This window comes from Ascaphus truei, chromosome 7 (assembly GCF_040206685.1).
Source record: "Ascaphus truei isolate aAscTru1 chromosome 7, aAscTru1.hap1, whole genome shotgun sequence".
Lineage (NCBI taxonomy): Eukaryota > Metazoa > Chordata > Amphibia > Anura > Ascaphidae > Ascaphus > Ascaphus truei.
The window spans coordinates 58,306,907-58,327,539 of NC_134489.1; the positions used below are offsets into that span (position 1 = coordinate 58,306,907).

Consider the following 20,633-nt stretch of genomic DNA (forward strand, 5'->3'; position numbering starts at 1 on the left):
CAATTATCTTCAATGTATTTTGCATATATTAGTACTAATCTGTGAAATATTTGAGAACCTCTTACAGGAAGATAAGCACGTTTCATTAAGAATACAGCAATACTTTGCTGCTTATAGCACAAATCCTGCAGGCTTAACTTTAGTCACAGCAGAACATTCAATCTAACTCTTTATAACAGTAATACTCATCTATACGCTACTTAACATGCGTTAGTTTTCATTACCTAACTTGAAACCTCTTTTTTCTTCTTTTAAACAGCCTTATAATTGACCAACATTTGAAACAATAATGTTAAAATATAACATATAGCCATAACTTGCGTGACATACTGGCAACCACAGTTGTTCCAGGACGTCGTCCATCTACCTTCAAGAGTTCCCCAAGTCGCCTTGGGTGGCAGATCTGCCACATAAGTATGGAATATCTATGTTAGCCGTCACCTTAACGTTGCTAAACCGATAGTCACCGTGGGGCTATTTTCCTTAGTCCATTGCAGTACCTGCATATTATACAGTTCTTTCATTTTGGACGGTTCCCCGTAGCTGATGTTCTTTCTCGCAGGCCAACACTGGACTGGACCATGGCATTGATCTTTCCGCTCCTTTATCGTTGTTGTCCTGTAGTTGGTGGAATATATCACGAAGCTTCAATTTCTCTGGAATATATCAGTCTGGATTCCCTGTCGGCCCATTTGGCAATGAGCCTCCACCACTTCTGTAATGGTGTGCTGCTTGCCATCTTTCAGTGCAATGAAAAGGGAAACCCCATTTATATTTTATTTTGTACTCACAGGAATTCAGATATCTCTTTAAAGTCTCTGCCCCGTTGTAACGTTAGCGGGGAGAGGTCTGCAAATACTTGTAATTTGCTTCCATCTATTTCGATGCCAGTTTCTGGCAGCAGACACGATAGCTTCCTTAACATCAAAATAATGGAACCTGAGAATTACATCTCTTGGGACCTCTGACTTCAGCGATCTCGGCTTTAACGCTCTGTGCACGAGGTCAAGCAACGATTGCAGGGTATCTGGACATAGTATCAGAAAGAGACGTGATGGATATTCTGTGAGATTATCCACGGACTCCAGAATCCAACGCAGATGCAGATTATTTCTGCGGGAACGACTGTCCTGATCTTCCTGGCATTCTTCCAGTTCCTCCACCCACGTTTTAACTCTGATTGATTAGTTCCTGAGTTAGATCTTCTTGCGCTGATGATGCTTAACTCGTGCATCTCCATATCACTGTTGCTTTCAGCAAGCTGGTTGCTATCCCCTCTAAGATCCTTAACTACCTTCTGCACCTCGAGCTGGAAGTAGTTACTAGTAGTGTAGAGCTGGGATATGTCATTCTTTGTGCAGATGTGAGGATCCAGATCTTCTTCTTGGTCTGATTCAGTAGCGACAGTGGGGGTGGGGGGGGGGGGCACCATCTTGTTCTGAGCATGTGAGACCCCATCTCCGCTTGAAGATTCCGTGATGTCCTGGTAGTTAGTTTTCTTTATTTATGGTGGCATCATCTCGTATAGCGGCTGTTTGGCTGATGTAGCTGTAATTTTGGTTATGTTCTAATTACTCGTTGCAGCATTTAGCCGCGCTTCATAGTCTGCTGGGTACGGAGCTATGCTAGGGCACATCTGAGCAGATCAGCATCGCACCACCTCCCTGTTGATAATATTTTTAATGTAGCATATGGAAATAAGTAATTAACAATAAATTACTTATTAACATGCTATTCACTAACCTCCAATATCATATATATCAATATCGCCTTTCCCAAGCTGGCATTAGGCATATGGTATCTTGCTTATATCTATAATGGTCACTCTTTAATCTATTGACTTCAAAGCCCAAGTGGCAAGCTAGTCATGGGCAACCACTACATTCTTCAAATGGCTTAATTAATTCTTAACACTACATGCCCATTCCCTTCGTGCACTTTTGAAAAAGAAAAAAGGTAAAATCACCCCCAAAAATAAACACTATTCACAAAATTAGCCTGAGGCATAATCTGCGGCCTATTCCAGGGCCAATGGCCTACTATAATACAGTGCCATTCTGTCTCACGCACACCCAGCCTTATAGTGATTAAAGCCAACACATCCTCAGTTGTTTGGGACTTCTCTTCTTTCATTTCTTTTGAAAATGTATATTGTATTCCACAAGCGTTCGTTCTCCCCCTGCGACGACTGAGGTGGTATGGGAGGGCATGGCCCTATTATAGGACTTGTCGCCATAGCATAGCGATTGTTTTTGGGTCAAGTGGTAAAGCAATCAATCATAGATCGCTTCCTTTACCTTTGTTTCCCCACTAAAGACCCTGAAGAACCTCAATGTGGATGGATAAGAGGTCTTCTTTTTGCATTAACTCATTAAGTGCCAATGAGCCTACCTAGGCTCTCCTTGAGTAGGTAGGTTCCTGGAGAGAGTTGTATTGAGGTTAACTCCTTTATTGCTATAGGAGTTAGTAAGGCATTGCCAAGCCTCCTGTACAGTATGAGGGGGAGGGAGGAACAGTGTTTGTGTATTTTGTTAACCCCTTGTTTGCTTTAAGGCCATCTTTTACTATGTATTGAAAGCCAATCCGGTATCAAAGAAGATAGAAGTTTTATTTCTGCCATATGATAAATAAATTGCTTTGTTCACCCTATAGTAGCCATGTATTGTATTCAAATGTTGATTTTGTGTGTGTTAGTTAGGTAATTGCCATACAAACTAATCGTAATTCTCCTGCATCACTGCCAAAAAGCCATATGCAAAAGAGTAAATAAAAGCAGTTATTATGCATACATACTCCTAGGTAAAATCTGAAAAAAATATCCAATGTTATTTTTCTTACACAATGCCAAATATTATTGTCTATTTAACAAAATGTAGTGAATGTAGGCCATTGTTTCCTGACTCTAATACATAAGGTGCACCAACAGGATAGGTTTTCAGTACAATTAACCACTTGCACATCAATTCCATTTAAGGGCTGAGTACACAATAGACAACATGTGCAAACTATTTCCAGGTACAGTACTATGTAATGTGAGAGATATCACCACCCCCCACTGACCTGTCTGCTGGGGTGGAGTGATTATATATATATATATATATATATATATATATATATATATATATTTTTTTTTAGAGAACTAGCAGGAAACAAAGATTTTTTTCAGTAAATTGCTTAAGGTTGAAAATTGACTATATCCTACAGAAAACCAAAAGAACACACAGGAATCTCATATATAAAACCATTGCAAAGTTATGCATACCAAGTCCATGACTGATATGGGGAATTCATATTGATACATTATTTGCTTGCCTCCTACTGTGTTGCTCTTCTATGTACATGTCAAACCTAAGAGTAAGTGACATGGTAAACATTTGCAAAACTCTTATTAATATACCCATAATGCCGAGTCTATGGCAATATCTTATCATCCTAAAGCAGCACTATGGGTTGTATTGCTTGCTACATATATTATAACTAATTTTGGCCAATTCTTCCTTACAGAACTGCTTCAACTCAGTAACATTTGAGGGCTTCCTTGCATGGACAGCTCGCTTTAAGCGCTGCCACAACATTTCGATGGCATTTAGGTCTGGACTTTGACTAGGCCATTCTAAAACAGGGAATGTTTTATTCTGCAGCCATTCTTTTGTAGATCTGCTTGTATGTTTAGTATCATTGTCTTGCTGCATGACCCACTTTTGCTTCAGCTTCAGTTCCAGCTCACGGCCTGATGGCATGACATTCTCCTCTAGACTCTTCAGATACAATGTAGAATTCATGGTTGTGTTAATGATAGCAAGCACTCCAGGTCCTGAGGCTGCAAAGCAGCCCCAAACCACACTTCCACCACCATGCTTGATGGTTGGGATGAGGTTTGTCTGTTTGAACGCTGTGTTTGTTTTGCGCCAAACAACGTTTCTCATTGAGGCCAAAAAGTTCTACCTTTGACTCGCCTGTCCAGATAACATTGTTCCAGAAGTCAGGGTAAAAGAACAAAGTTCAGTAATAGTGCTCTAATGACCGTGGCAGTAATGCATATAGTGATGCAATGAATTCTTGATTGGAGATTGGTAATGGCTAGGTGCAGATATAAGAGTGAGCAATGAGGTACATATGGGTGAGCATATATGTCTGGCCCAAATAAATGTCCTGGTGAGTGTGGGTAATGGAGATATATGAGCCCCACCCCCTCACTGCCAATGTGGACTGGGTATGACAACTGCTTAATGACACCGATAAAATACCCCAAAGTACAGATGAAGTACCAACTCACGTGACCATGCCCTTGTTGCCTTCCAAGATGTGTGCTTCTGCAGGTAAGTAGAGGATATGGTAGCCGCAAATGCGAGTGATGCAGTGCACAGCAAAGGAACAGGATACACCGGAACAGCAGCAGTAAAATAAAAGTCCTTTATTGTATCTTCATGGTGCAGACAGGGATAGGTGCAAAAAAGCCTCCTTCTCTTACGCGTTTCACGCCTGGACGGCGCTTCGTCAGAGAGTATAGGTAGGTGTGCCATGTTCACCCTCTTATAGTGGTCTCAATTAGCTAGATTTGAAAAATCGCCGTGTGGATCGAAAACCGGAAGTGACGCGATATTCACCTAGACCGGAAGTGACGTCGCGCAATGCGCGAGGCTGAATGATTGACAATGTGTCTCTTTTCTAATGTATACACGATCGCCCCTCTGTATTTTGGCAGCACGAAGACCATCTCACCAGGCTAAACCCTTTCTTTGCCTGTGCGTCACTGAGTCTCATGCGATCGTCCGTCTCAACCGGAAGTGACGTATCGCATTAATACACGAGGCGATCTGTGTATACAAACAGTATAGGTTGTCATAGCAACCAAAACGGCAATATGTATTGACAAATGATTCATGTGTATTGTCTGTTAAATTGGAATGATTAGGACTTATAAGGAAAAATCTCTCTCTAGACTATGATATTCATAGCCCAGTATCTCTGTACATATGTTCATTAATTGCACTTTATTCTGAAATATTTTGGTCCTTGCTCCCAATATATATCTTAAAATAGACCTACTTAGTATTTTCGTTTGAACTGTGATGTCTACATGTCCTCCGAAGTGTTTATGTATTTCTTTTAGTTGTTTTTAATATATCTTGCTTTACTTTAGTCAGCTGATCACTTAGCAAGATATTTGTGCCATTTTCCCCCTCTATTTATTAGTTTCTTCCCCATGTTCTACACTGGACATATGGCCGTTTTGGTTGCTATGACAACCTATACTGTTTGTATACACAGATCGCCTCGTGTATTAATGCGATACGTCACTTCCGGTTGAGACGGACGATCGCATGAGACTCAGTGACGCACAGGCAAAGAAAGGGTTTAGCCTGGTGAGATGGTCTTCGTGCTGCCAAAATACAGAGGGGCGATCGTGTATACATTAGAAAAGAGACACATTGTCAATCATTCAGCCTCGCGCATTGCGCGACGTCACTTCCGGTCTAGGTGAATATCGTGTCACTTCCGGTTTTCGATCCACACGGCGATTTTTCAAATCTAGCTAATTGAGACCACTATAAGAGGGTGAACATGGCACACCTACCTATACTCTCTGACGAAGCGCCGTCCAGGCGTGAAACGCGTAAGAGAAGGAGGCTTTTTTGCACCTATCCCTGTCTGCACCATGAAGATACAATAAAGGACTTTTATTTTACTGCTGCTGTTCCGGTATATCCTGTTCCTTTGCTGTGCACTGCATCACTCGCATTTGCGGCTACCATTGTTCCAGAAGTCTTTGGATCATCTATGTGGTCTTTGGTGAACTTCAGATAGGCAGCCATGTTCTTTTTACAGAGCAGTGGTTTCTTTCTGGCTATCCTTCCATTAAAACCATTCTTGTTCAGTCTTTTTTCTGATAGTTGAATCATGAACACGCACATTAGTCAACGTGAGAGTTGGTTGCAGTAACATCTTTGGATGTTACTTTGGGGTTCTTTGTGACTTCTTGAATGATTTGCCAGTTTGTTCTTGGAGAGCTTTTGGTAGGAGGACCACCCTGGGTAGCGCTACTGTGGTCTTGAATTTTCACCATTTGCATCTGTCTGACAATGGATTGGTGGAGGCCCAAATCGTTAGAAATAGTTTTGTAACCCTTTCTATACTGGTGAGCATCAATAACTGCTCTTCTGAGGTTCCGAGAGATTTCTTTTGATTGTGGCATGATCTGTTTCCACACACCTGTAGGGTGAAGACCAAACTCACAAAGTTTCTCATCTTTATATAGGGTGGGATCTCCCAAACTCACCCCTGAAGATCTACCTAATTATTTAAACACCTGACTCAAATTATCCCCTTTCCTTTAGCTGATAAAACCAGGATTTCACTTACTTTTGCACATAGCCTGACTCTTAATTACTCATTGTTTGTCCAATTCATACATCATTTTGTTTTAAAAGACATGGAATTGGTTAATATAAACCCGACTGGATATTTAAGAAAAGACTGGTTTCTATTCAAGAAGGTTATAATGGAAAATTTTTGTAATTAACTTTGGGGTTCACAAACTTTTTCTCAACCCGGTATATAGGATTGAAGCAGAGGGTCTCAGGAGCTGAACCCCATTAATTTCAGCTCTGGGGACCTCCTGCTTCCAGAGATACTTACCTCCATAGCAGTGCCGGTATCTGTGCCACCAGGAAACTGTGTGCCTAATGAAATGGCTGTGTTTAAATGTCCGGCTGAAATTAACAGGGTTTTATTTTTATTTTTTTTAACCAGGAAGCAATAAAACCTGTAGTGCTGCTTTAAAGTAAAAATGGATCACTTTTAGAACAAGCTAACACAATGTGCAATAAGGTACTCGGCTCAACTTGTGCAGAAAAAATATATATGAAATACTGCACCACAGTTATATTTTTCCATACATGGAGGTACAATGGTACTATCACACAAAGACATTGTAGAAAGCTGAAACTGCCACATTTTACCCATAGAAAGCAATGTTAAGGTCAGTACAGATTGGAAGACAAACTGTTTTCGATACCACTGCAATCTTCCATGTCAACAATGTTCAGTCTTCTTAAGTACAATATCCTTAAAATTGTATTACCTTTGAAGCCCACTATTCAGTATTTCATTGGGCCTCAGATCTCATCAAGATACAGCATTCTTTTCTATTTTCAATCCTCTTTACTGCTCCCTACTGAAAGGGCCTTAATGCAATTTTATATCTTGGACATCAAGGAACAATGCAAGAATGGAGAAATGTTCTACCTCGTTCCTTCATTTTCCTCTAGCAAGATTACTACCTCTAAAGTGTACTTTAGCGCTAAGTGTGTTATGCTATGACTAACCCTGTTTTCTGTTGATTGCTCGTAAAACCTCACAAGTTTTCATTAAGCTTCACCCATCCATCTATTGTCTTCATTCTTCTTTTTTTGTATTTCACCCTGCACAGGTATTGCATTGAATGCATCTATATCCATCAAGGATTGGACGTAGATATGATTCACGCATCCTCTCGTTCTCCTGAGCTGGACTTTTGCCGGAGAGGGGAATAGTAGTGTAGTTAAACCTTAATTTAGTTCCGAGAGTTTTCCTCCGCTTAAGGTTCAATAAGAGGTTTACAATACTTTTCATTGACTTATTATTTGTTTTTTTTAGTGCATTTCAATTCTTCACATGTAGGGGTCATTTGGGAAACAAATGGGTGTAGAGGACACAACTGAGCACTGGAGTGTATTTTAATAACAGGTCAAACATACCATTTGAATTTCTCTCAGTAGGTGTGGAAAATAAAAATCAAGGGCTTGAATTCTATCTAGTTCGAATCGGCTGTTTTCGGCCAAAAGTTCCCATAGACGTCAATGAGTATTTTAAATTGGAAACAGCACAGATGGCCATATCAGACTATATACAGTATAATGTACCTTTTAATCGGAATTTCTGTATGAAAACAGCCGATGAAATGTTGAAATATCCACTCTCCCCACTGTAGATTCATATCTTAATAGTACAGATGTTTGATTCGATAGGGACTCTAGAGTTATGCAAATTTAACTCCAACATTATATCTATAATTCTATATAATGCCGAGTTGGAAATTCTCACTATCACAGTTGGAACTCAGAGTGGAGTTTGTATGCCAAGGGTTTTAAAGTCTTAAAAATACACTAACAGACACAATCGTGCATCTTTTGCTGTTAATTTTCTCCGTGTTTATATCAGCGGTAGCCGTGCGCACGACGCTGCGTGCCGCCAAAACAAATGCATGTTTTCCACTGAGCACGCACTAATTTTGAGCAGATCTCAGAAATTGATTTTCCCGAGCGATGGCCGCATCACGTGAGCGGTTCAGCCAATGAGGGCGAACTGCTTACATGACGTCATGGCCACGCCTCCCAATGCCTCCTGCATGCAGTGCAGGTTTCGGACGTGCTCAGCGCCCTGTGACATCTCGAGGGCGCGCGCGCGCCCTGCTGGAGCTAGTATAATGAAGGCCTAAGTCTCTCCATATATGATCTATCACTCTTCCTATCTGAATGTAATAATACACAGCACACCTGCTCTATGTAATATAGTTCCTATAGGTGCTTGGGGCACAATACAACATATCTTACGGCAGGGGTGCGCAATCGTTTTCCCCTGCGCTCCCCTGCTGGCACTCCCCCCCCCCCCTCCTTACCCTGGCTCCAGCGTTTTAACGTCACAGTGACGCGTCGCCAGAAGCCATCTGAGCCAAGCCCCCCCCCCCCCTCCACGCGTACCCCTGTTTTACAGCATCTACAGAAGTGACAGAGATACCAGACATATCATTTTCTGAAAACTCAACTGCCATCCACTTATACAAGGCACTGAAAGAATCTGTGTGTGAGTACTGCTCTGAAAAAACAGCCCTGACAACAACAGAAAGTGCTTTGCTAGGTAAACAAGAAGTGACAACTCAATTTGAAGGCTGTCCCTGGATGTTTTGATATGCAGAAATTATCTGTGACAGGTTTGATCAAAATAGAGTTCTCATTCCACCTGGGAGACGAACGGCCCGAGAGGGAGGGTGAATTAAATGCTGAAGTCTTGTCCGGTTATTAGTCATTGGGGCAACATTTACCATGCCCTGTGTGTGTTTTTTTCCCCAGTAACTCCTGATGTGATTAACACGGGGAGTGAGTAAGAAATGTTGCACGTGTAAAATATCAAATGTTTTTCTTTATGATAAAACAGATGGCTGGAAAATGAACAAAGACAAAAGCAGGTTTGTGTTGTTTGAAAATAAAATGATTGTAAATTGTAATAATTGCAAAAGCATTTATGAGGCAGACAGTGTGACCATTTACACTACAAGATGGGGTTGGAATACCCTATTGAGGAATATATTTGTAGACTTTCCTGTAAAGGATTAACTACTGGAGACAGCAATAGGAATGCTACTGAAGTAGCAAGACTTACGGTCCTCAAGTGACCGTGCCACCAAAGGGTTAACCCCCAGTAGCTCTATCGCAAGAGACACTGTCCCCGGCTCCACAGACTTTTGCTTGTTGGTCCGTGGTGCTGAGGACAGTAACTAGATCAGCTCAGAGGCCAGAGGAAAAATATAGGAAAAATACTGTATTATTGTATTTTGTGTTTTTTTTTTTTTTTTTTTTTAAGGTTGCCCATTCATTGTTAGTGTGGCAATCCATGCCCTTATATTTTGGACATGGTTTACCACAGTCATAATCAATGGCTTTATTGTGGAATGCTTGTTTTATTGAAATGTCATGTGTTTTATTTTGTGCCTGTTTTTTTTTTTTTTTCTAGCTTGCCCATTCATTGCCATAGTGGTAAACTGTGCGCATGGTGTACCACTGTGCCAATCAATTGTTTTTTATTTTGAATGAAATGTAATGTATTTTATTTGGTGCTTGTTTTTTTATTGGTAGATTGCCTATTCATTGCTATATTGGTAAGCCATGGCGGTTTAACACTGTGCCAATCAATGGGTAGCGGAGGGTGGGGGTAGTTGTCCCGTGGAGGGTTGTTAGGCGTCCTGAATGGGTAGCGGGGGAGGAGGGTTAACCCCTTAATTACTATAGCGGTTACTAACTGCTAAAATGATTAAGGGATTAGTGGCCATTAGTTTGTTTTTTGATTGTACTGTTGCTGCTCATGGTGGACGGTGATGAAGACGGCCTTCATCCTGGCAGGGGTAAGTAGAACTTTTATTTACTTTATGCTGGCTGGATAATATTTAATTTTTAATGGGAAAATGAGCTAGTATCCAGATCTGGATAATAGTAATTTTGCCCATTATTGTACTGTATGTGTTGGGTGGATTGTTGGGGGTAGAGGAGGTGGGCAGTAGGGTTGTTGTATTTTAATGTTTCTTGGAGGTAGATGGATTGGGTGAAGGGAGTAGTTGCCACAAAGGTGGGTGGTTAGCTGGAGTGGTTAACCCCCTTCATTACCATAGCGGTTACCACTGCTATGGCAGTGAAGGTGTTAACTCCTCCCGCAACCTTCCCGGCAGGCCTAACCACCCACCCTGGGGCAACTACCCCTTTCACCCAGCACCTGAACCCCCCAAAAAAACGGGTACTCAGGTTTAATCCCTTCATTGCCTTAGTGGCTAGCCGCTAAGGAAATGAAGCTGTTTTTATTTACATTTTAATAACAATGCAGGGGTTCTCCGGAGCCATCTCCCGCGTCACGTGACCTGGACATTTAAATGCATAGGGGATACCGGTCTCCCATACCGGAGCCTCTATCTCGGGAAGCAGGTAGGTCCCCGGACCTGAAATTAATACGATTCTGCTCCAGAGACCCCTGCTACAGTACACTGTTATTAAAATGTAAATAAAAACACTGCGGTCGCCTGTGAGATCTGTGCAGGGAGAAGTGTCTCTCTCTGTGCAGCTCTCTCTATGCAGCTCTTACAGACTGCGGCCAGATCACACAGGGAGAACTTAGAAAGAGGCTGAGATACAGTACTATCGCTTCTGTCCCGTACAGTATTGGCATTTTCCTACCTCACGGTTTGAGACGTGGAAATGATTTCTGATTCTTTCTGAATACCGTGATAACACAAATGTCAACCCGTTCGATGGGATCATGCCACACCGTTCGAGATGGCAGAAATGTTATCGAAGCTACTAGAAAAGGCCTCTTGGAGTTTTGATACATCTTGGTAATTGTTTGCGAATGTTAACAGGATCTGAAGCCAATGTGTTTATTAATAAGACATATAAAATATTGAGTATCCTAGCACAATGTATGTTATACAATAAATACACAACGAATCTCTGGCCTCTTGCTCCTCAATTTATTGGCACTTGACATACCATAAAATACTGTGACTTGCCTAACAAGAAATGCAGCTGGCCCAGGTCTCAGCTCAGTTTCCAACTTATTCACCGCAAGCCAGCTCCTCCCTATTGACTATAGAGTTGCTATTGATCCGTTGCCAGCATTACCATTCATAATAGGCTAATTAACATGCCTCTTTCCCATGAAAAAGAAAATAATGTAAAACACCTTGCTTTGTCTTAAACCACATGAGCTCTGGGTGGTGTGCCTTCTGCCTCTTCCCAAGATCTTCCCAGGTCGATGAAGCAAGAGAAAAATCTTGCTCCAGAAAAAAAAAAACCCCTATGGTGATTTGTAGCACTACCAAAGAAAAGTGGAAATAGCAGAGGTAATTCTAAAAGCATTGGAGCAAAAGCTTTGTGTGCAGAGCCAGAATGGTTTGGAAATCGTTTCTTAGCTGTTCTTGGGAGTGGTTTCAAAACTGGCTTAATTGCAAATGGGAAAAACACAGTTTTTTTGTAAATCTTTCCCTTGTGCATTGTACTGATTGAAAATATCAGTTCAATATTAATAAAGGTTGGGCACTTTCACTGGTGCTTTGGTTTTGAGTCTACAACGTTTTCAGGTTTTAGCTTTGCTGGAACTTGATTTGTTTTATAAAAAAAAAAAATATGGAAAAAGTTACCTGAAATTTGGACAAACTTTTGGAACTTTTTCATTTGTGAACTTAAAAAAAAAAAATCTTCACCAAGTTTAAAACAAACAACACAAAAAAGCTGATCTAAGAATGAGCCTCATGGATTTTGGCTTGCTTAATTAAATTTTTTAATAAAATGGTTTAACTTTAAAAATAAAAATGTGCAAATTTATGGAAAATATTAAAAATTTGTAAAAAAAATTCCCCCCAAATTTCGAAAATACAAAACTGAAACTACATTGAGTTTTGGAAAAATCAAACACGGTTTATTTTGCCACAACCACAACATGCAAGAACCAAAATACCAGTGATGGTGCCCAATCTGATCTGCAACTGAAACTCTCTGATGCTACACTCTAACGTGGACTCAAATGTGTTCTGAATAGCTGTTACAGAAGTGAGTGGTACCACTGACCATACTGGTATTTAAACATACCATATGGCAAAACAACTCAACATATTACAGATATTCTAGGGGTATATCTCAATATCTCATGTCGTAGCAAATGTTTGGGTCACATGCACAATTGAGCAGCTTGGCTAAATCTAAGAATCGTAGTGTAGACAGAATTAAATAGATCATCAGACCAACAATTATAGGGGCAGTTACCCCTTAAACTTGCTGACAGTTGCACAATACTAGTCTTGTGAACAGGGATAGCATTGAACTATGCCTGATGTGCCTTGCTAACCCAGGGCAATATGAGAAATTGAGACATTTAGTCCAATTGAAATGCAGGCGGCGTTTGGGTACACGGCCAGAACAAACGATCTGATAATAGGTCCACTTCAGAAATCAGCGCTAAGTGGAGCCAGGCTTGTGACCGGCACACACATTTGGTGCTTTTTAAAAACACTGTGTACACCTGGCAGAGAAAAAATGGGGCTGAGACTAACAAAGCTTGTTGCCTTGCAACTCCTGCTTTGTAAAGCGAGGCAACAAGCTTTCTATGTCATTACCTGAGAGCAGGGAGAAGCACTTCAGGCCCCCTGGTTAGCAGCACACTTACTGCACACAAGTGTTCAATTACAGCAGCCCTTTCAAACAATTATAGAACATTACAGGTAGTTCAGACAGAAAACAACCAAAAAATAGTATGCCCTTTCCCCCTTCCATTCAAGTGGCCAATTTTCTGTCTGTTCAATGACAGAAAGAGCTCTATAAAGGGCTCTGTGTAACCCCATAAGTTTTTGTTGCCCAAGTCAGGTTTTACATTGGCACCTCTAAAATACATTTTTGATTTATACTGTAGTTTGCTAAAATGGAGACTGAGCCATTTAACCAAAGGAAACATTTAAAATAAAAAAACGATATTGGAGGTTTTACAAAGACATTTTAGAAGAGCTGAGTAACTCATTCATTGATGGACTGACCTTACACATGCTGAAGAATCGGAATAGTAATAGTATTTAGTAATAGAATATAACAATGTGGTCATGAAAGATCATCTGCAACAACATCTCTATAAGATTTTAACATTTAACACCTGTGTATAAAGTGTGATAAATAATGTATAGATTACAATCATTTATAATGACTGGTTCTTCTTTTTAAAAACATCTCAACATGGAAAACTGTCCGTGCTTTGTGATATTTCCCAGAATCTCTTGCTTTATGAGAAGTAGCTGGATACTGAACAATGGGTAAATCTTCAGTATAACATACTCTACTAAATGGAAATGCTGTAGAAGCAATTAAGTTTGCACTTTGAGCAGACAAGAGGCTGTCCTCTTCACCAGATTTTAACAATGCCTCTTCTGAACAACTTTGACTATCTAATTAATCTTTGGCCATTAAATGCACGTTAAAATGCCACTTTTGAAAACTTAATTTTGCACGTTATTAGCTGGTTCACATTTAATGTTCTAATAGTTATCCAGAAGCATTATGTTCCCTCTGTCATTTTCTCTCAGAGCTTACCAAGCTTATAGCTAATTCTGGCTTCTTAATTAATCCGACGCATATTAGCATTTAAACTTCAATGACAGTTATTTTTTTACGGAATTAATGCGCGCTGCTTGAAAAATTGATCATTAATACACAGGCTTGTTCAGAGTCATCCTGCTCTGTCGCCTTTCCACAGAAAACAAATCATCTCCACATCAGACAAAACTGAATCAAGATGCAGGAACAGAAGCAGGATCAGTCCTTCTTGTAGAACAAGTATTCTCTAAAAATCACGAGGATTGTTAGGGAACCACAGAGGCAGATATTCCTGTATTAACATATGGAAACAATGGCAGGCCCAATGCAACGTACTCCCAATGTGCAACAAGACACAGCATCATGGACCACCGTTGGTCACTTACATGCAGCCATTGGTTTGAAAGTCAAAGGTGGTAGATGAAAGGGTGTTAGTTTAATCTTTTAATTGCCGGAGAACCACCCGCACCCGCAAAGCAACAGTCTTCCAGATCGTGCTCACGTGATTGTTTTGGGTAATGATCAAGTGGTTGTTGGCAGGACTCCGGTGACATAAACGGAAGTTGAGAGGATGTATTTAGTATAGCGCAACAATTGAGGAAAGGTGCGATGGGAACAATCAAGAAAGCCTTATTCCCTCAAACTAAAATAATGGTAACGAAGAAGAGGGGCGGTTCCCAGCACTTGATAAGCAAGATATAGAAAAACATCAATTAGACATAATTGAATCAGTGATTATTTACTGTGAATAAGTTCAATGATATACACTTCACATAAAACAATACGGACAACAGCTGAACACTGAAAAGACAGTATACATAAAGATCATATACTTTGTATAAAAATGGACGTCCATTTTTCTGTGAGAACTATGTGAGCTGAGATTTCTTGGAAACGCATAGATTTTATCTACTACATGGCTATTTCTGACTGCATCAGCATTGGGAGCTTTTTTCAGGAGACAAGGGAAGTACCATTAGTCTGGTGGGAACAAGTCTGAAGACGGGGCTCATCCCCTGAAATGTGCCCCCTTTATGTAATTCCACCGAGATTTTGATTGTTGTTTTATTTTTGTTCCCTTCCTTCACTCCCCATTTTTGTCTTTTTCTGCATAATCTGCATCAATCTCACATGGTGGTAACAATTGTTAGGAAAATAGGTCCATGACAAACATATTGGGAAGGACCTTACAATATCATTGACATTATGGGTCAAACAATGTTAAAGGTACAACGATTATAGGATTCTCTACATAATAAACACAGGCAGCAATGTAAATTATATGTACCAAAACAATGATACTGCATTATTTTACAGGTCATATGTGATTGTATGATGGGTGACAGATGGTATCGGATAATCGGACTCAAGAAAAACAAGAAAAATCAAAAAAGCTACCTGATAGAAAATAATGCAACGCCACAGAATACTTCCACATCTACATTCTATCAATGCTGATAGTGGGCACCATTATTGCCATCAAATATGGGACTGAATAATTTTTCATTTCATTGACAAAAAAAGAACAATGAGACTATTAGTACTATTGGGAAAAAAGTACAAGGTGGTGATACACCTCTAGGAATACAACGTTTCCCAGAGGGATTCCTATTTGCTGTAAATCCCAGAGATTTATGGGTAAATAAGTGGTTGGGATGTAAAAATGATGCATGTTCACTTACTGTACTTCTTTAATATCCATAGTAGGAATATAACGAGTTTTACTTCCTATGCGTATTAGGAATGCCTATTAGCAATACCCAATTATTATATTATAAACTCCAATATCCTGATTTTGTTTTTGACACAACTACAGCAAGACTTGAACAAGTAGATCTTTCTACTTGTTTACATTTTCATTCTAAAATAATTTGTTTATCACACCAAGCTAAAACTATATATCAGTCATGTCTACATAATCACACTCCATGTTCAGGTCCCATTGAGCCAGTAAAAACATTTCACTGTCTTGTTACGTCTGTAGAGAAAGGAAAGGTACGTGTACAGGTAATGACAGATAAGGAAATAGTGAAAGCTTTCTTTCCTATGTGTACGGATTCCGAGGTTTTATTAAAGGGATTGAATTGTATTGAATAAAACTCAAAAGAAATATATTTACATGAGATCCGGGTCAATATGTCTCAGATTATTTCACGAGATGTAAGTATAGTTCCATTACAATTTAATATATCCCAAATAAATGAGTTTCCTTGGACGAAATGGACTGAAGAAATTAAGATGAAGGTTTACTTCAAGTTTTACATAAACAAAAGAAACAGAAATAATTTTTCAACATGAACAGGGTAAATTGAAAGAAATAAAACACGAATAGTCAGTAAAGTAAGGATCTGCTTGGTGGGGAAAGTTTAAGGAATCAATTACAATGTGGTCAAAATCTTCTGTAGGACAAGCTTTGAGTATTTTTTTTTATTCATCCTTTTATCGTTGTACTTTGTGTGGCTTCATTATGTATTGTTTTTCAACTATTTTTAATAACTAAAAATAATCCAAGGAGAAGAAACATTGAAGGAAATGTTAGATAGAAAATTACACAAGGCCTTGGATTTCTCTAGCAAAGATCCTTCGACAGAGAGCTATCTTTCGACATACTGTCTTTATAATCCTTAAATGTGAAACGAATGGTGTGTGATTGTTGCAGGATTTATGTTCTTTAACATAATTCAGAGGGGATGTAAGAAATCCTACCCGGTCCCCCTCCTTCCCTTCCTAAAGATAGGGTATGGTTGAAAAGATGACATGACAGCCATTGCTAAGAAAATATCTCTGAAAGTTTAGGACTTTAAAAGTTCTGTCATTAACTTAAACTATTTTGAGTAGAAGCAGGGCCGGCGCAAGGGTTTCATAGGCCTTAGGCGAAAATTAAAATATGCACCCCAAAAGTAAAACAAACAGTAGCGTAGCTATCGGGGCTGCAACCGCACCCCAGTGTGACGCTAAATAAAAATAATAGGGCACCAAAATACCGGACCAAAAAATAATAATTAAAAAAAATAAAAGAAATAAAAAATAATAAGAGGAAAAAATTATTATTATTAATGCCCCTAGGACCTTTGTGCCCTAGGCGACCACTTAGGTTCGCCTAATGGACGGGCCGGCCCTGTGCAATGTCTTCCTTATATGCAAGATGCTATTCATACAGTGTCAGACAAAACACCTTAAGTCCTTGTGCAGAAGTACAGTTAGAATAGGAAATGTGGGATAGAGTGGGGAGAGTGCAGATATAGAAGATAAAAAATAATAAATGATAAAAAAAAAAAGATAAAATATAAAGATATAGATAAATCAATCTATTAGAATCATAGAGCATCCAGAATCTGATTAATAAAATGGGTGCTCTGCGCAACAATGTGCAAATGGGGAGAAGGCAATGGGATGATGGTAACAATATAAGTTACTCACACGGCCATGTGTGAGCAAATAGCCCTGAGTGGTATCTTTTGTGGAACACAGCGGGGGTTCCTGGCAGTCCCCTTCAGTTTGGTCTTGGCAGAGGGAACTTCTATGCCAGGGGTGCGCAAAATCCCTGTGCTGCACCCCCCTGCCTGCTCTCCTCCTCGGTCGCGCCCCCCCCATCACCTCTAATGTTGCGTCAAATGACGCTGCGGGGTCATGTGACGTCACGTGACCCGCGGCGTCATTTGACACAATGTCTCCATGGCAACGGGTGTCATTTGACGCCGCGTTGCCATAGAGACGTGTGTCTGAAGCTGGGTACATTTACAGAGGGCTCGTGCTCTCAGCGTGGGGCCTCTGTAAACGCCGTGCCCCCCCCCGAAAAGCCCCCCAGTTTGCTTGAGCGTGAAGCCCCTGAATGCACCAGATCCTGTGCAATGGCAGCACCTGTCAAAAGTCATCTTTGGGGTCACTGGGGTCACAGAACTGTAAAGCAGGGGTGCTCAACTCCTGTCCTCAAGACCCCCCAACAAGTCAGGATTCAGGATATCCAAGCGTAAGCACAGGTGGTGACCCGCAGGTCAAATCTAGTCAACAAATGGCCTTGATGTGGCCTTAAGAGACTCTGTCCCTGGTAATTTCATACCAAAAAGCACAGAATATATAAATATTTAGTAGCATATGTGACCCATGTTCCCCCACCCTAAGGGAGAATCACTGCGATTACCTTGTGATGGTGCTACCTGTTGGTTCACAGGAAGGCCCTTAGTGTCCGTCGGTGGTAGTGGTGACGAACAGGACAGGCTTTAGGGCTCTTTCTCAGTTCTTCACTCGGTGCAGCGCCTCCATTCCCCGCAGGCCCCAACAGAGCTGGGTGCAGTACTCCCCCTGATTAACTGCACTCCCAGGCAGGAGTATATAAAACAGGAACAGTCTTTATTCTTAAAGCACACAGCATACAACAGTACACTTCTTCTTAGGTGCCTGGAATCAACCCCTAGGGCTGTGGCCCTAAAGGTCAATTCTTAGCTCCCTTATTCCCAGATGGAATAAGGGGTAGTTACCCCACTCCCCTAAGGGAGAGGGTCTCTCCAACTTTCTCAGCTCCAGAACCGTAACCAGAACTCCAACTCACTAAATGTAGGCTGTGCAGCCAGGGGGAGGGTCTTAGGTCTGACCCCCTGATAGAGCACAACACAGACCCTAGGCCCACCCCCGCCCTTTATCACTCAAGGGAGCTGCTTACTGCAGGGGAAAACCCGGATTAACCCTAACACTGCATGCACTTGTACATATGTATATGTACTGTATATAGAACAATAGCATGAGATGATAAACATGCAACAAAAGGCAATAGGTTGAAATAGTCTCAAAATGAATGAATGAATAACAACTACGTGATGAGTGTCGCCAATACAAATCACACTTCGTGTACATATACTAATTTAATTGGTATATATTATATAATAAGCCCTAATGATAACATTATCATTGTGCTTTATGATGAAAATAAACGAATAGCTCAAGATCAAAAAAAGTTACAGTTTTTGGATGTATTACATAAGTAAATTTGAGTCCCATCTGGTTTATACTAAAAGACGATAGGATGTTGTCCAATTGACCCATATCCCCAACCCAAATGGCTCAATAAATGAGTTTGAATTTGCAAAATCCGCTGTGCCCTCTGTTCCTTCCTCTATGTCTTAGGTACATTACATCTAAGTGGACTCAATGATTGCATAGATATAAGTACAGTACTGTAGTTTAGTCTATCCTTTCTGGTTCACAATGTGGATTATTTCTGGAGGTCTGGTTCGGATACGGTCTGCCGTGTTCCCTCTGGAGATGGTGCCTGTCTAATGTTTTGCGAATCAATTATATTATCCATCATAGGGGAAATTGGGTTCCTAGGTATAGTAGTCATTCATTTAATATAGAATATACAGTAATTCACACATTACTAATTACCTTTATTAAAGTTCATTGTACATACATAATATATTTATATTTGAATTATATTCAGCTTTGATAATATGTCATAATCATGGCACACGTCAGTAGTTTGTTTTTCTTATAGTTTATAATCATCTGTGAGATATCCTGTTTAGTTAATAGGAATATTAATCTTAAATGTAATAGTTTTATGGTTGAAAAGGTATAAGGATCCCCTGTATAGATTGATAATGAATAGCTTTATTGAGTAATCCTTCTTCCCAGGATGAATTTTCTCCACTTTTGAGTCCAGTTATCATTAGGGCTTATGATATAATATATACCAATTAAATTAGTATATCTACAACAAGTGTGATTTGTATTGGTGACATTCATCACTTAGGTGTTCTTCATTCATTCATTTTGAGACTATTTCAACCTATTGCCTTTTGTTGCATGTTTATCATCTCATGCTATTGTTCTATATAGTCCAACCAACAATGATATTCCTTTTATTATCAACAGTGATTCTATATTTCAGGTATCCATCACACTCTAAGTGATGTCAGTAAGCATTCTTTTAGATCTATGTTGTTTTCAATCTATGAATGGGTTAATTTTGAGTTAATCAATGTGCAATCAGTTTACAGCCTATAAATGGTGTTTAGTGATTAGTTAGATCAACCCCTGATGAAGTCAAATCCTTGACGAAACGTGCAGGGTGTCAGTGGGAGCAAGGTGTAGTGCAGTCGTCACTCAGCAGACACTTTAGAACGGACATCTAGCCATCCCAGCACAAAAGCACTAAAAGATCCATGCCGTAGGTCCTACTGAGCACCGAGTAAAAAGTCGAGTGAATAATGGAGGAGTGCCTGTAGCCGGGGAGTCGAAATCGGGCGACAAGGCGTGCAGGTTCCGCATCCGGTTGCGGGGAGCGTCAGGCATCGGACTACAACTGAAACCACGAGGATCCATTTACAGTGCTGGTGTTTGAGATTATTCTCATAACTGCTGATGTTCTAGCTGCGTTTGTGTGTGCGCACTTTTTATTGCATCCAGCCCCATAAAACTGTTTTACTTTATTACACTAGGAGTGCGCCTGTTTTCTTCTTTTTGCTGTAGATATCTATGAGGAATTTGATCCTGTGTCCAGGCTGCAAAGACTCTGGAGAACTGTGTATTGGGACTGGGTTTTTATTACCATTTTTACAATTTTCATTGTTTTTTTATTATATATTTGTTCATTTATGTTGACTATATTTACATTGGTATATTAATTTACTTATTGTGTGTATTGTAGGAATTTAGTTTATCACTTGCTCCATTGTTAGATCTATTATATAGGTAATATTGGTACTAGTCACTTTATGGTTAATATTAGTGATCTTTACTTCTTACAGGTAATTGTAG

General features: G+C 40.1%; 1 protein-coding gene across 2 annotated transcripts in view; it reads right to left on the reverse strand.

Moving 5' to 3' along the window:
- Nucleotides 1–20,633, reverse strand: part of PARD3B (par-3 family cell polarity regulator beta) — a 774,037-nt gene that overhangs the window by 217,015 nt on the left and 536,389 nt on the right. The gene's annotated exons all lie outside the window — the stretch shown is intronic.